This window comes from Equus przewalskii, chromosome 14 (assembly GCF_037783145.1).
Source record: "Equus przewalskii isolate Varuska chromosome 14, EquPr2, whole genome shotgun sequence".
In the NCBI taxonomy this organism is placed as follows: domain Eukaryota; kingdom Metazoa; phylum Chordata; class Mammalia; order Perissodactyla; family Equidae; genus Equus; species Equus przewalskii.
Genome location: NC_091844.1, coordinates 4,527,069 through 4,539,425, shown reverse-complemented (window position 1 = coordinate 4,539,425; position 12,357 = coordinate 4,527,069). Strand labels below are relative to the sequence as shown.

The 12,357-nt window shown below is 46.2% G+C and overlaps 1 protein-coding gene across 2 annotated transcripts in view; it reads right to left on the bottom strand.

Moving 5' to 3' along the window:
- Positions 1 to 12,357, bottom strand: part of FHL2 (four and a half LIM domains 2) — a 69,045-nt gene that overhangs the window by 39,748 nt on the left and 16,940 nt on the right. The window contains exon 2 of one of the 2 annotated variants that reach the window (XM_070573367.1): positions 8,234 to 8,435. The exons of the other annotated variant lie outside the window; for it this stretch is intronic. The gene's annotated coding sequence lies outside the window, so the exon portion shown is untranslated. The remainder of the gene's footprint in view (positions 1 to 8,233; positions 8,436 to 12,357) is intronic. 2 annotated transcript variants of the gene reach the window in all.

The following is a 12,357-nucleotide window of genomic DNA, read 5'->3' as shown; positions in this document are numbered from 1 at the left end:
GTCCCCTCCAGCAAACAGAAGGAACTTGGTCTGGTACAGCTATGTTCTTGTAGAACCTGAACATTGTTCCTTTGACTGCTGGACTTCCAGGGAAAGCTCAGCCCTCCACAAAAAGGCAAACTTTTCCTTCCCCTCCCCCCTTGGCCATGCTCTGGTTAGGAGAGGAAATGCTTGGCTCTTTCTTAAGATGCAAAGTTTCCGTATCCCGTTTCTCTTTCGCTCTCTCTCACGAACTGATTTAATGGATGCAAATAGTCAGTGTTTAAAACCTCAAAACATGACTGATTTTCAGCCAAATCCACAAACAACTCTATGATTCTGAGTTTGTCATCATTGGTTAAAGCTCATTTGGAGCACTGGACACAAGTTTCCATGGTGGCTTTGATAACTCATTAAGAAAGGTTGGTTTGGCAGCTTAATAACTAATAAAATGACACCGTTAACGCTGCAGTTCATTTCAGTCCGTCGTGGAGCGGGAAATGTTGCTGGGCTGCTGCAGATGAAAACGATTTCTATCGTGGACCCAGAAAAAGTCTGCCTCTTGCTTCTGACTTGAGATCTTTTCGTCTGTGCTTCCAGTCCTTTCCAGCAGAGATCCATTCCCTTCTCTGCTTGCCAGCAGTTTTAGTTTTTTTCCTCTGTCAGCTATTCCCAAATCCATTTAAAAGAAGTGTGGATATCCAAGGTCTGTGCAAACCCGGCCAAATCCGATTCTGCATGAACCGTGTTTGCTTTCCTAAAATACCTGTAGCACTTGACCTCTGGCCTCCACCGATTCTTCCTGGCGTCCCTGACACGGGGTTTCTCCTGCCTCCCGTGTCTCTCAGAATGCTGATTTTAAACCACACTTGAAATCGCAGTTATTCTTTTTGAATTAACTTTATGAGTCAACATGCAACTTTAAACTCCCGGGCTCTCTCTCCCCTCCCCCGGCGTCCTTCTGTTCTATTTCCTCTCTGATCAGGGTCATTAACAGAAATCCCATGATCTAGCTAGGAAGAGCCAGGACTGGCCAGGCCCTCGGAGGGAGGGGCTGTGCTCCCAGTCCAGGAACTCCTGGGGAGCAGCGTGTGAGCCACAGGTGACCAACACCTTGACCTTTGTGTGTCCCCTCTACCTCACCTGTGGAACAAAGGATGGACGGCCCCTCTTCTTACCTTAAGGGGCTGTTTCAAATTATCTAGTTCTTCTTCAAGTCATTTTTATAGCTAATTAGTAGTTGAAAATTTTCTAGAGTGTCTCCTGTAGAAGATTCTTCACCATGGTGTGGATCTGCGTGTGATAAAAAGCTATATTTTATGTTGCTTTACGTTCTTCTAAAAACGAGTTAAGGAATATCCTCCACCTGTTCAGAAAAGTGCTTTAACATTTGACCTGAGGGTCATGACAGTGCCTTGTGGAACAGCCACGCCTCTCTCTACATTATTGCAGTGGTAGTTGACTGTTGAAATGCCGGGCAAGATTTTCTAAAATGTCTGACCTTCAGCGTATCCTGGCCATGCTATTTGCCCCCTAGAAAATCTTTTATAATTCTGGGCCATCCTAACTGCGCAAATATTTCTGGGAACTTCTGCACAGTTAGAGATGCTGAGCAATTACTCCGTGACAGTACCAGATTAGGCGTGCGTTTCCCCGCGGCGACGGAGGGGGTTCAGTGGCAAATTCCTGTCAGATAGCCAAGACGTTCATCTAGCTGTCCTTAAATTTGAGATGCCTTTTTCTTTCTTCCTTTTTTTTTGCCTTCATTTCAACAATTTGAAATTATATTTTCATCTTGCAGATGGCCTTGCCGTAACCTAGCTCCCCAAGCTTGTTCACATTCTGTGGACTCGGTTCTCTCTCCCACCCTGTATGTGTGGAGGGTCTATTTCCCTTCGTCGCTGTAGGTCCCTTGACTTTCCAGGTCATGCTAAAAGCAGTTGAAGGAAACCCTTGAGAGGTTTTCTTTTTCTAAGAACATGTTTGTAACGTTCCCAGGTCAGGAGAGCAGGGACTGCGATCCTAGACTAGGAGGTCTTTGAGACCCCTTCCAGATCATTCTCTTCACTCCCACATGTTTCATCCCCAGGCAATGAGGGAAGAAGCCTTTCATCATGGAACTCCTGGAACTACTTTCCTCCTCTGTTCTGCCTGGAAAACTCTTGTTTCTCCTTTAAAACCCAGATAAAGTGTCTGCCCTAAGCCAGCTGTGTGGGGCACCCATCAATAGCCTCACTTTTGATCATTCCATGCTTCCTCATCTGTCCCTTGTTTATAACAACAGAGGAAAGAGTGTGAGCCCCTTATGCACAAGGATTGACACATTCATTTCTGTATTCTCTGCAATTTGCAACTTGCCTAATATTTGCTGAATTCAATTCAGGTTTCCTGGAAATGCCTAAACCAATATAGGGCTGCCATACGAGGGCTCATATGGGCTCACTTGAACCAGACAAACCAGTCTCATTGCCCATTTGGGCAGTTCAATTATCTGGGCTTTGCACTGAGATTTACCTTGCAAATGACTTGAATTAAGGCAAAGCGGGAGGCCTGTCTTCCCGAGGATGTGGACTCGCATCGCTCTTCTTCCATTAACTGGAGTAGCCCCTCAGGGGATAGCATCCGGGGGTACTGTCAGAAGCTGAAAAGAAGGCTGCAGCCGGTAACATGTGAGAGTTCTTGGGCTGGTGCTTCTGCCCCAAGAGTCCAGCTCTTCATTAGGAAGGGGCTGCTTCACCTGGCCTGCCCCTGGCCCCGCTGCCTGGGCCTTTTCAACCACTAACAGTGTTGCTCACCGAGGGACTGCCTTGAAGTCCATGTCGTCTTCATTCTTAGCAACTGAATGCACCGAATTTGTGTCTTTAAATTACGCTTGGTAAATGTTTGATTTTCTACCAAATGCCTTTAAAAACTCCATCTATACAAATGGGAACATACAAAACAAAAATTGTAACGGCTCTCTCCTTCACGACTGCGTGAGCATGTGTTGTGGGCCATTTGTGGAGGCAGGTCTGTCTACTTGCAGTTGCCTGTTTAGAGATAAGTACTCTGCTGTAGCTTTGAAGGGGGCCTCCCAGCCCTGAAGAGTGCTTTTGATAGGCAGGCCACATAGATGGGCCCAGACAGGAGCACACAGCTCCTCTCCCTCCAACCGTGTCTGTTTAAGGAGGAATCATTCAGAAAGAAAAACTGGTATACTTCCTCCAAGTACTCATACTGTTGATGCATAAACACTCCCAAAGGTAGGCCAGATTAATAAGCTCGTACTTTTCTTGGCTGTTTCCATCCACACGCACAGAGACGCCTATGGGGCTTTCCAAGTCAGGTGATCCTAATTTTGACTTAAACATCAGCAGGCACTCTTCGAACCCTTCCCAACCAAGACCAGAGCCAGTGCCCCTGCACTTGCAGAATTACAGCATCCGCTTACGACAAGGGCACCTTCGCAGAGCAGGTGGGTTTGTGTTGAGAATTCGTTGATTTGGGCCAGGCTTCTCTTGCTCATTTGCAAAGGACACACACAAACAGAGAGAGGACAGCATCTCCTTGTTCGAGCACAATTAATCGGGCTGAGAATCCATGAATGTGAACCATCCCCGACTGTGGAATGCAGAGTTTAGAGGAACAATCATTCATCATCACTATTACAACAAGTGTTTTCTTTTTCTCCTTTGACTACTGATATGGTGGCATTTTTTTGTATGGGAAAGTGAGATGGGTGTGGATTTAGACTTAGAGTCTTGGAAGGTTCATTTCTCCCCTTTTCTGCCTGACATTCCTGGAAGAGAGGGATTTTGGAGGGCTCTGCATCCGATGTGGTGCCCGGAGAGCAGGGCAGTGGAGGAGGGGAGCTCCCATAGCCTGCAGCAGCCACAGAGAGTGGAACACCTCCCTGTGGGTCCCAGAAACAGCCGGAGGTGGTGGCAGGAGGGCCTGAGGTGGGCTGTGGCCCAAAGGAGGGGGTTGTTTTGGGACAGAGAGAAGGAGCCCCAGAGGCAGGTTGGGAAAAACTGATCCCCTGAGAACAAAACGAGACTGCAGGAAAAACGGAAAAGTGAGGGATAGAAGCAGGCACACATGGTGAGGGCAAGTTAAGAGAAAGTTCCATTGGGGAGATATGCGAGGAGTCTGCCCTTAGCTAGTTAAGTGATGTGGGCAAATAAGGCTCAGGGTACTCTTCCCGTCGATTCCTGGCAGTCGGGATGGTTGCAGAGGAGGGAGCTGAAGATACCCAAACTGTCTCCACGGCTTAGCTCCACACTTGGCTTCAGCCGTTCCTAGTGAGGCTGTGACGTTACAGGCCTGGCAAGACACAAACCAGGGACGGGTAGGGCCATTCACCAGCTTCTTAGGTCAGCCCCAAGTTAAGGGTAAATTTTACATTTTTGTTCTTTAGAGTTGTTAACGTAACTGTGCTTAGCACTAACAAAAGTTACCATTCGGTCTACTGTTGCAGAGAGTCCTGTTTATGATGTGTAGTAAATAATGTGATCTCATTGTTTAAATGCCGATCAAGGCTCTCCATCCCAGAGAGGAGGCAGAGAAGTGACATAAATTCACCCCGGTCCATTCTCTACTCCCCTGGAGGCCCCTCTGTGAGTCGGTTGGAAAAGCACGTGGCTGCACTTCTCCAGGGGAGCAGGTAACAAGGCTACAGCTGGCGAGAGCCTTCCGCAGTGTCCCTGCCAGGAGAACAAGCCAACTCCTGCCTGGTTCCTACCACAAGGGCCTGAGGCCAAGTTAACCAGAATGCAGGCGCATTCTAGAGGGTAAGGAACACTAGGGGCTGCAGCCCTGTTCCCAGACCGAAGTGGGACCCTGGGGTTACCCTCTGCACGCCAGCAGAGCTGGAAGCAGTGCCTGTGATTTGGGAGGTGGGACCCAGAGTCGAGTGCTTGCCCTAAGGTCGGGGTGCGGGAGGGCAGCAGGAGAGTTTTGTTTCCCAAACGGAGGCAGCTTTGCTAGCTGGAAGAAGACCTGAGAAGTCTTAAACCCAAGTTAGCTTTTCTGGCAACTCTTTCACCTTCTAGAAGCCTGGCCTGTCTGCCTCCTTTCACAGTCCTGACAATAACCAGACATACAACTCGATGAGAGAACCCCAAATAGCTGCCAAATGAATTATTTTCTCTTCTCTCTGTCTGGAGGGTCCAAGGCTGGTCTTCTGGCAGATGCAGACAGAAGGCTTAAACTGCACGTTGGTCCAGGGCAGGGGCCACCACTTAAACTGAGTGTCTCTGGTGGTGCCAGTCCTTCAGTAGATGTTGCTCTGAATGTCCGTGAGCCACCTGCCAGCAGATTTATTTGGGCAATGCCTTTCGAAATCTATTCTGACTGCTGATCTCTGGGAAACTATCATATATTTCACTGCTAGTTGATGGTGGTGTCCAAAACCAACATTTTGAATTGTCTTGCTCAGACCAGAAGGATTCTTGGCACAGGCACCCAGAGGGAGGTGTGTGGTATGCACGTCTTCTTGTGTCAGCTTGCATTTCTATTGTGCTGGCAACCAGAGGGGGTCCACATAGGTGGAAAGGAATGCTGAGAGCCTGAAGTGAGGAGCAGCAAAATGAGGGCTGCTGTCGGACAGAGGTGAGCAGTGCCACAAAGCCCAGTCCAGGAGTCAGCACTGATGGCTGGGAGCGTTTAGAAAAGGTTCGCGATAGAAATACGCTTAGTTATTTTAGCAAGTGACCTGCTGCTTATTAAACCAACCTCAGGTAAGATGTCACGGGACCAGCACATAGTCCTTTGACTACTGATATGGTGGCATTTTTTTGTATGGGAAAGTGACATGGGTTTTTATTTTAAGGTTTCCAAGTTCTGTTTCATTATATACAAAACGTCCACCATTTTGGTCCTGAACATATGGCTTGTTTATTAAATCCTCATGAAATTTAAAGGGAGAAGCAGTACCATGAAGCAAGGTAAAAGACGTAGAAAAGGGCCGATGTGGGCATGTGTACGCACATCACCGTCATCACTTCAGATAATTAGGCTCATTTATTCTCATTTCTGTCAATAAAACTGATCCCCAAATTAAGGCAGACTGACATCCATCATATCCTAAACTGTAGACAAAGGACATTAGCATAATTTCCTAATGCTGTTTGAGTTAAAGTTTTAAAACGTAACTTCTGAAAATAAAAGATGTATTATAACTTTAGAAAGAATATTATCAAAGATCGATGCTCTCACATTTAGAGCAAACTTTTAAAGAAAACAAAGTATCATGTAAACATTTCTTTCTCGTTAATTATTTTCAAGCACAACTTAATAGCCCTTGTCTCCTGTTCCTGGTTTCAGCTGGAATCCTTTTTTCCTACTCACCCAGAATCCTTATGTTTGAAATGAAGAATGTGTGAACCATCTTGGAACTTAGGACTGTTTTGACATTCAAAGCTCCTGTGATGTCCTTCTCACACAATTAGATGAGGCGGGTGGGCCGGAGGGAACGACTGGGCAGGCACTTGCTGTTTGCTCAGTGATTCATCCTCACAATGCCACCAAGAGGGGTGAAGCTCAGCCCATCCCTTCCAGAGCTTAAGGTCCAGTGTAGCCGGAAGGGAGGGAGCCTGCTTAGTAAGGAGGAAGTCCCAATAAGGTCTGGTCAGGGTTACCATATGGAAAGTGTATCCCATTTCTGGGTATATATCCAAAAAGACTGAAATCAAAGTCTTGAAGAAACATTTGCACTTACATATTCACGGCAGCATTATTCACAATAGCCGAAAGGAGGAAGCAACCCGAGTGTCCACTGATGAATGAGTGGATAAACAAAACGTGGTACGTACAAACGGTGGAATATTATTCAGCCTTAAAAAGGAAGGAAACCTGCCACGTGCTACAGCATGGATGGACCTTGAGGACATGATGCTAAGTGAGATAAGCCAGTCACAAAAGACAAATACTGAATGATTCCACTTGTGTGCGGTCCCTAAACAAATTCAGAGACCAAAAGTAGACTGGTGGTGGCCAGGGGCGGGTGGGACGGAGGGTGGGTGGGGCAGGAATGGGGAGTTAGTGTTCACTGGGTGTAGAGTTTTAGTTTTGCAAGATGAAAATGTTCTGGAGATCCGTTGCACAACTGTGTGTATATACTGAACACTACTGAACTGCACACTTAAAAATAGTTAGGATGGTAAAAAAAAAAAAAGAGAGAGAGAGAGTGTGTGTGTAGAAGTGATGAGAGCATAAGAAAAGCGCTTAGCCCAACATTAGGGTCTGCCATGGTTAACTTTATATGTCAAGTTGAGCAGGCCATGGGGTGCTCAGATATTTGGTCAAACATTATTCTGGGTATTTTTGTGAAGGTGTTTTGGGATGAGATTAGCACGTGAACTGGTAGCCTGAGTCAAGCAGATTCCTTTCCCTGACGGCAGTAGATTGCACCCAGTCATTGGACAGCCTGAATTGAACAAAAGCCTGACTCTCCCCTGAGAAGAGAGAGTTCTTTCTGCCTTAATACTTTCAAGCTGGGACGCAGGTTTGTTCCCTGCTATGGAATTCCAACTGACACCTCTGTTCTCTGGGTGTCTAGCTGGCTGACTCACCCTACAGATCTTGGGCCTTCTCAGTCTCCACAATCGCATGAGCCAGTGCCTTACAATAAATTTCTCTCCCTGTCTCTGCGTTTTTCTCTGTCTGTCTCTCTCCTTCTAGGTTCTTTTGGTGCTGTTTCTCTGGAGAACCCTGACTGATCTAGGGTCCTGGGAAGCCTTCCTGGAAGGGATGGCATCTGACCTGAGCCTTGACAGACAGACAAGAGGTGACCAGTTGGACAGCATGCATGGGAAGAGGCCCTTCTGACCATCAAGGCCTGGGGCAGGGCTTGGCCCACAGTTCAGCCTTACTCTTGCCGGGGACGAGGCTGAGAGCAGATGGGGCCAGGACATAACGTTATCTTCCGTGCTAAGGAGCTTTATCCTACAGGCCAACATCTCCCACTCAGGTCTGCGGACAGCAGTGTCTGGGTGGTGCTTCATACAAGGCTCACACAAGCAAGCACAAAGGTGAAGGTCAGACAGGGCTGGTAATGCCCGGGTTATACAAGTTAACAGATTTCTTTACTGCAGAACTTTTCAGAGCCTTTAATGAACCAGCATACAGCATGAATCTTCAGGAGAGGATGTATTTTCACACAGACTCCCTCCCCTTGTCTAATTCTGAAACCTCTTAAGATGGTAAGGAAGCCAGTTTCCAGAGAGTGCTGCGAGGAGATTGGAAGTCATTGAAACCGCTTAAGTGAGAGACTGACCTGGCCGGTTCTCTCATTTTGATAGATGACTTTGGCTCAAGTACAGGAATCTACCAGGGGCTCCTTTAGGAGGTACAGGAGGTGCTGTTGACACTCTGCCCAGATCCCGTGCGGCCGTTTGGGTCCCTTCTGCTGTTTCTGTGTGGCCTGCCCTCCGGAGCTGCTTCTTGCCTTCTCCTGAGGTGTCCTCAGCAATGACTGACTGGCGTGAGAACGAAAGAACGAAAGCTCGAACGCTCTGCTGCCTCCTCAAGTCGGGTCAAATTTAAGGCACAATCTACACTCAAGAGGACCTCTGGGGGATCAGGCTGAGGCTGGGGCTTGACCTCACCCTGCATCCTTGCTTGGCTTCCTCCTCTTCCCTGCCCTGTTTCCCCACTTCCTGCCGGGGCCCGTCCTCCATAAAGCCCAGACTCTCCTGGGAAACCCAGCCTAGGACGGAGGCTGCTGCCCTGGTCCTGTTAGAAGAGGCGCGCTGTGAACAGGGCGGGAGTAGTGGGAGTCAGGAGAGGGTGTCACTCACGAATCTTAAAGACGTAATGTCAGCAGAAATTATCATAGGTGACTGGATACTGAGGACGCGTCTAAGATCGTTTCTTTGGCTTGGATAACCAGAAGATACCATCATCAAGAAAATAGAAAGAGCAAGTTTCTGGTGGAGGATGAATTCCGTTTTGACATATTGAAACTGAAGCACTTTTGGGACAACCATCCAAATAAACAATTTTTCCAAACTTGCAGGGACATGAAATTCAGGGATAAGGTTAGAGCTGGTGATATGGATGTAAGGGTCATTAGCCAAATGGTAGTTTAAAAAACCAACTCAATAGAGTCACTAAGTCACCCAAGAGAGCATGTGGATTGTGAGGAGTGGGTCGAAGGTCAAGTTCCAGGAGTTCTGAGCTTTAAGGGGCAGGCAGAGGAGGTGGTGTTTACAAAGACCACTGAGAAGGGACCCTCAAGGAGGCATGGGGGAACATTGAGAGAGCGTCAATAAGTAGAAGATTTCTAGGCACAGTGGCCAATAGTGTTGAATGGGCTGGGGGCTGCTAGGAGTCCGCTGGATGTGGCAATGTGGAGGTTGGGAGGACTTCTGAAATACGTTTCAGTGGAGAATAGGGAGAGACGCCAAATTTCAGTAGGTTGAAGGCAGTGGCAACTGAGGATGTGGAGACGGTAGTATAAGAAGTCTGATGGGGATAAAAAGAAGCAACATAGGTAGGCTTCACAGATGGGGAAACTGAGTCCCCGAAGTTAAATGGTGTGCCCAAAGTCAGAGATAATGGTGTAAACAAGATTCAGATCAGGCGAGCGTTTGCCTCCAAAGCCTGCTGCTTTCCCATCCACACTGCCTCCAGAGCGAGTAATTGGACCGTCACCAGTTTCCGAACACTCACTGCCTCTCCTGGTAGTTTCTCCTTCTCCACCAGCACAAGAAACAAACTCTCAGAAAAAGGTGGAGCCTCTCCACGTCCCTTTCTCTCCCAGCTGTCTCTCTCCCTCCACCCTCCCGACAAAACCTCGCGGAGATTTTCCAAGATCAAGAAGCATAAAATCGGATTTCTTTTTTTCTAGTCAGAAGGAAACTTTCCACTCTCTTTTATTTGTCCTTTCCGCTCTCTTTTGAAAGGAAAGAAGAACACTGCCTCTTCCTGCAGCTATGCTAGCAGTGAGCGTCTAAGCTAAGTGCTGCTCACTACGTAGCTTCTTAACAATCGCCCAGTAGCCTATGACATAATTTTCTGTGACACAGTGTAGTTTAAGGGATGTCATATCACAGACGCTGTGACCCAGAAGGTTATACTTGTATGTATTTGTTGTACACAAACACAAACGTACACAGATATTAAAGCATTGTATACGGTAGCAACAGATGGGAAAGCATCTAAGTGTTGCTAGGTAGGAGACAGTCAAATAAACCATTCATCTTTACATTGCAATACTACACGGCTGTAACTAATGAGGCAGAATCCCTATATATGGAACAAAGGTGTATGGAACAATTTCCAAGACAGAGCGTTAAGTGAAAAGAGTAAGGTGCAAGTCATTGTGTGGACTATGCTGCCATTTGTGTGTAAGAAAAGGCTCCACATCCGTTAAATCTGTCTAGAATATCTCTGGGAAAAGGCGCAGGAGTTGGCCATCATAGGCGGCTCTGGGGAGGAGAGCTCGGAGGCTGGAAAATGGAGGTTGGGGAAAGAACTGCTCTTCATTATTTCTGCCTTTGTCCCTTTTGAATTTTCTACCATCCGCATTGATTATCTAGTAAATAAAATAAAATAATAAATAAAAATTTGGCATCCCTTCTCACAGCAAAGATAGTTAAATAATGCCTTTAAATAATATATTTCGGTAATGTTTTTAAACAGAGATGGAAAGAGACTTCACAATAGGCAGTGGAATGATTCGTGACACAGTTTGCAAGAACAAAACTGTGTCTATGAAAACCACATTAGCACGCGTTGGGAAAATGAGTCCAGTGAAAAATTGTTTCTAAAATAGAACCAAGGGGCTGGCCCACCCCGCGGCCAAGTGGTTAAGTTCACACGTTCCGCTGCAGGCGGCCCACTGTTTCATTGGTTCGAATCCTGGGCGCGGACATGACACTGCTCATCAAACCACGCTGAGGCAGCATCCCACATGCCACAACTAGAAGGACCCACAACGAAGAATATACAACTATGTACTAGGGGGCTTTGGGGAGAAAAAGGAAAAAAAATAAAAAATCTTTACAAAAAAAAATAAAATAGAACCAAAAAAGAAAAAAATTAACCAAAGCAAATTTCTTAAAAGCACAAGAGATCCATGCACCTCTGAAGGATTTCTTTTTTCTTTCTTTTTTTGAAGATTTTATTTTTCCTTTTTCTCCCCAAAGTCCCCCGGTACATAGTTGTGTATTTTTAGTTGTGGGTCCTTCTAGTTGTGGCATGTGGGACGCTGCCTCATTGTGGCCTGCTGAGCGGTGCCATGTCCGTGCCCAGGATCCAAACAAGTGAAACCCTGAGCCACAGAAGCAGAGTGCGTGAACTTAACCACTCGGTTATGGGGCCGGCTCCTGAAGGATTTCTCTGTTGCCTTACCCACAAGTTAAGCGGCAGGGGTCATTCGAATTGAATGATATTCCGTGGAGGAAGCACAGCACACACAGTACATTCATCTAGGTTATTTAAGCCAAAAGATGCATCTGTGACTCAGGACTTTATGCAGTGGGGGTAGGTGAGGAGTATTAAGGGGAACCAAAAGTGTGTGAGGAACCATACTCAATCAATTTCAAGTTGAGTTAAACCAGCTCTTCTCAACCTTTTTGTTCTCAGAACCTCTAAACTCACTTTAATATTATTCAGGATTCCAAAGAGCTTTTCATATTATGTCAGTTAGAGCTACTGATTTTTACTATATTAGAAATTAAAACTGACAAACCAAAAATTTTTCATTTAAAAATAACAGTAATAAACCCATTACACGTTAACATAAAATTTTTCCTTGGAAAATGACTATATTTTCAAAAACAAAATAGTGAGAAGAGTGGCATTGTTTCACATTTTTGAAAATCTTTCTAATTTCTGACTTAGAAGACAGCTGGACAGTTGGATTCTAGTAACTGCTTCTACGTTCCATCTGTTGAGATATATAGTTTGGTTGAAATATATGAAGGAAGTGCAGCCTACACAGATTATGTAGTTGGAAAAGAGAGGAGTATTTTGATAGACATTTCAGGTAATTCTCAATATACGTATTTTTGATACCACGCTAAAACTTGACAGGAGGTAGTTTCTTAAAGATTAGTTTCAATGTGGAATCTGAAGCAGCATCAAGAAACTTTTCATATTCGGTTCCATTAAAACCCATTTGGTCTATCTTGAACTTTAAATAGATCTTTTACCTACGTGTTATTTTGCAATATTTAGAAAATACTAGTTATTGGGGCCGGCTCCATGGCCGAGTGGTTAAGTTCGTGTGCTCCACGTCAGTGGCCCAGGGTTTTGCGGGTTCAGCTCCTGGGTGCAGACATGGCACCGCTCATCAGGCCACGCTGAGGCGGTGTCCCACACACCACAACCAGAAGGACCCACAACTAAAAATACACAGCTATGTGCCAGGGGGCTTTGGGGAGAAAATGGAAA